The sequence below is a fragment of the Canis lupus genome, chromosome 7 (genome assembly GCF_011100685.1).
Source record: "Canis lupus familiaris isolate Mischka breed German Shepherd chromosome 7, alternate assembly UU_Cfam_GSD_1.0, whole genome shotgun sequence".
In the NCBI taxonomy this organism is placed as follows: domain Eukaryota; kingdom Metazoa; phylum Chordata; class Mammalia; order Carnivora; family Canidae; genus Canis; species Canis lupus.
Window position 1 is genome coordinate 66,180,797 of NC_049228.1, and position 4,793 is coordinate 66,185,589.

Genomic DNA, 4,793 nt, shown 5'->3' on the forward strand with positions numbered 1-4,793 from the left:
TAAATGAACTAGAATACTAAAAAGATTCAAATAACCCAAAAGAAAACATGAGATGGAAAATAGAAGAACAAAAAGCAGAGAGGGGAAAAAAAACAGGCAATACATGGTAGGCTTAACTCCAAACATAAATAGTCTAAGCAAATCAATTGAAAGAGATTGGTAGGATGGATTTTTTTTTTTAATGATCCAATTATGTGCTGTTTTATTTTTTTAATATTTTATTTATTTATTCATGAGAGACACACAGAGAGAGAGGCAGAGACACAGGCAGAGGGAGAAGCAGGCTTCATTCAGGGAGCCCGATGTGGGACTCCATCCCGGGTCCCCAGAATCACGTCCTGTGCCAAAGGGGGGTGCTCAACTGCTGAGTCACCCTGGCGTCCCTAATTATGTGCTGTTTTAAAAGAAGATCACTTAGGAGGACGCCTGGGTGGCCCAGTGGTTGAGCATCTGTCTATCTTCAGCTCAGGGATCGAGTCCCACACCAGGCTCTCTGCAGGAAGCCTGTTTCTCCCTCTGCCTGTGTCTCTGCCTCTCTCTCTCTCTGTCTCTCATGAATAAATAAATGAAACCTTAAAAAAAAACCAAGAAAGAAAGTCACTTAGCATCTATCCCAGAAATATGAAAACTTAAGTCCACACAAAAAACCTGTATGTTAATGGTTATAGCAGTGTTGTTTACAATAGCTCCAAACTAGAAACAACTCCGAGGTCCTTCAGCCAGTGAATGGTTTAAAAACTATGGTACATCCATCTATACCTTGGACTACTACTCAGCAAATAAAAGAAATGAGCTACTGATACATACAAATTAGATAGGTCTTAAGGGAATTATGCTGAGTGAATAAAGCCCATCTCTAAAGCTTACATACTGTATAATTACATTTATATAGCGCTCTTGAAATGACAATTGTAGAGATGGAGACAGACTAATAGGAGCCAGGGGTTGGGGAGTAGGATGGGAAGGAGATGGCCTTTGTGATGGATCAGTTTTGTGTCTTAACTGTGGTGGTGGTCACATGCATCTATATATGATAAAATTCCACAGAACTAAACACGCACACACACAAACACACACCATTGCACATAAAACTGGTGAATCTGAAAAAAAAAGATCAGTGGATGATATTGAAGTCAATTTTCTGGTTGTGTTATGTAAGATTGCAAGATGGGTGGAACTGGGTTAAGTCTATTAGTTTGCTAGGCTGCTGTAACAAAGTTACAGCACAGACTGGGTGGCTTAAATAATAGAAATTTATGGTTTCCAAGCTCTGAAGACTAGAATCCAAAATCAAGTTGTCAACAAGGTTGGTTTCTTCTGAGGGCTGTGAGGGAGAATCGGTTCCAGGTCTCTTACAGATGTTGTCTTCTGTGTCTTCATATCGTCTTGCCTGTATGTGTGTCTCTGTGTTCACATTTCCCTCATTTATGAGGACACCAGTCATACTGGGTTAAGGACCACTCTAATGACTTCAGTTTAACTTGATTACGTCTACCAAGACCCAGTCTGGAGACATGTTCTGATGTCCTGCAGGGTCAACATATGAATTTTGTAGGGGACACAGCTCAAACTGTTAGAGGTATATGGATCTTTCTGTACTATTTCTTACAACTTGCCTGAATTTACAATTATTTTAAAATAAAAAGGGCTTAAAGAATAAAAAAATAGGGGAAAGAGAAAAAAGATGAGAAGAATTGAAGTCCTATGAAACATTCTCTGAACATAATTGAATTAGACTGGAAATCAATAAGAGGAAAATGTCCAAATACTTTGAAATTAAGCAGCTTACTTCTACATAAACCTTTGGTGAAGGAAGGAGTCTCAGGGAAAATCAAAAAGATATATTGAGCTGCATGATAATAAAAAAACATACCATGTCAAAATTCATGAGATACAACTAAAGCAATGCTTAGAGAGAAATGTATAGCATTAAATGCTTATATTAAATAAACTATGCTACATAGTTTATGCTGTGGCATATCATAGATGTTAAAATATTGAATCTATGGAGAGAACTTTAGTATGTATTATCGGATGTAAAACAGTAAAAATTATATAGACTGTTCTACCTTTGATGGGAATGAGAAATAAAAGTGGAATAACTCACATCTGATTGTTTCTACATAAAGAACCACTGGTAGGATATGCAATGAACTAATTAAAGTAGCTATCTGTATGGGTAGAGGGAAACAGAGCAGAAAGGGCAGAGGTAGGAGTAAGATTTTTGAATGTATACTTTGTTTATTGCTTTCCATATTTTAAAAAGTGGAGAGGAAATTCACATAAAATAAAATCAACCATTTTAAAGTGCAGAACTCAGTGGCATTTAGTACCTTCACAATATCATCCAATACCACCTTTACCAAGTTTCAAAACATTTCATCACCCCCAAAAGAAAACCTAGTACCCATTAAACAGTCATTCCTCATTCTCTCTTTTCCCTAGACCCTGGTAACCATCAACCTGCTTCCATTCCATCTCCAAATATTCTGTATAAATGGAATCATACAATATTTGTTTTTTGTATGTATCTAGCTTCTTTCATTTAGCATGTTTTCAAGATTCATCCACATGGTAGCATGCATCAATACTTAATTCCTTCCTATAATGAAATAGTATTCCATTGTACGTAAGTACCACATTTTGTTCATCCATTTCTCTGTTGATGGATCTTTTGGATACTGTGAATAATGCTGCTATGAACATTCTTGTACAAGTTTCTGTTGGAGTCCCTGCTCTCAATTCTTTGGGATATATACATCTAGGAGAGTAGTTGCTGAATAATATGGCAATTCTATGTTTAACTTTTTGAGGAACCACCAAACCATTGTTTTCCACAGTGGCTGTACCATTCTACATCCTCATAGCATTATACTAGGGTTCCAATTTATCTATACCCTTACCAAGATTTGTTATTTTCTGTATTTTTTGTCACAGCCATCCTAGTGGATATAAAGTGGCATCTCTTGGTTTTGATTTGTATTTCCCTAATAACTAATAATGTTGAGCATTTTCTCATGAGCCTATTGGTCATCTGGATATCTCCTTTGAAATTCTTTTCTTTTTGTGAACTCTATGAAATATACTACCTATTAGAAACAAAAAGTAAATCAATTTTTAAAAGGAAAAAAGGTAAAAGGCAGAAGAGAAGGAGAAAATAGACCACTATGGTAGAAAGAATTACAGTCCCCAAAGATGTCCACCTTCTAATTCTTGAAACTTGTAAATGTGTCACCTTACCTGGCAAAAAGGACTCTGCAGATGTGATAAGGTTAAGGATCTTATAATGGGAAGATTATCCTGGATTCTTGGGGTGAGATGATATAATCACAATTGACCTCATAAGGGATAAGGCAGAAGGTCAGAGTCAGAAAAGGAGACATGATGATGCAAGCAGAGGTCAGAGAGAGACAGAGACAGAGGGACTCGAAGATGGAGGAAGGGGGTCACAAGCCAAGGAATACAGGTGGCTTCTAGAAGTGAAAAAAACAAAGACACGGGTTCTCCCCTGGAGCCTCCAGAAGGAATGCAGCCTGCTGATACATAAGATTTAAGACTTCTAACTTCCAGAATTATAAGGTAATGTATTTGTGATGTTTTAAGGCACTGAGTTTGTGGTAATTTGTTACCACAGCCACAGAAAACTAATACAACCATGAATGTCCTGCTCCCTCCAGAACAAAGCATCACCTGAGCCTCCTCATCAATGCTTCCCTCTCAGGAAACACAGCTGAGTCTCACATGTCTTCTGAATCCTTGAAGGAAACAATGAACCACAGATGGCCAAGTTGCATTGTCCTACAAGATGTGAAAGATGTCGGTAACAAAGCAACCCAAGATCTGTCTCCTACACATCTCCAGAGGGAACGGTGAGCTCTAGGTCTTGTTGGATAAATGTATATGACAGAAAGGACCCAAAAGTCTTGTAAGAACCATAAGAAATCATTACCCTCACGGAGATTGAGCAAGATCTGCGGAAACCAAAGCCAGTGAACTTCTTTTTTTATGCCCACTGACCATGTTATCACCCTCAGGTGGCAACTGCAAGGCCAAGAAGTTTGAGAGCTGCCCTCCGTTTCATTCCATCTCTCTACCCTTTTGCCAGAGTTCAGCTGTAAATGGCAGCTCCTGCCCATCCACAGGTCATTCATCAGCTGATATGTCTGCATGTGGTTTTGTTTCACGTCCTTCTTCTTTCAAAGCCTTGAATATGCTTCACATCTAATGCAGGTAATATGTTCATTTCATGGAGTTGGCCCACGGAGGGTAACACCACGTGATAAAAGACACACCAGGCTGGGTGGTGGGTCCAAATAGCTGATGGCCTATAAATTTTTTCCAGCTCTTTCTATCTCAGATGGATGAGGATATCACCATCACTATCACCACCTTCACAGAAAAGATAGCTTTGGATCTAGGCCAGCTCTGACATAAAAATCCACTTAGAACTTACTGAAGAAACACTTGAAGAATGTGAATCTATGACCAGGGGATAGGCCTGAATAAAACAATGTAATATTTCTTAGAACCCAAAAGATAATGGTTACTATTTACCCAGGTTGGGTTGTGGGGAGTACTCTGTATCTGCCCTAAGGAAACATTCTCCCGAATGTGGAATGTGGTTATTTTATAGGAACAGTAGCAATATTTATTGGGGCACCTGCTGCAGTACTCCTGTGATTCTCTCAGCAGCATGACTTCCTCTTCCAGACATGAAGTTTGGGCGGGATTTACTCACCCTCAGCTCAAGTTGTGAGCCCTCATTGGTTAGAGCCAATACCTCATTTCCTCCC

At 38.8% G+C, this 4,793-nt stretch overlaps 1 long non-coding RNA gene across 1 annotated transcript; it reads left to right on the forward strand.

The window, feature by feature from the left end:
* The first annotated feature begins 3,437 nt into the window (after positions 1 to 3,437).
* On the forward strand, positions 3,438 to 4,458 carry LOC119872702. Its single transcript, XR_005361719.1, has 4 exons — positions 3,438 to 3,579; positions 3,678 to 3,869; positions 4,035 to 4,230; positions 4,343 to 4,458. It is a non-coding gene; the product is annotated as an uncharacterized LOC119872702 (long non-coding RNA).
* The last annotated feature ends 335 nt before the right edge of the window (positions 4,459 to 4,793 follow it).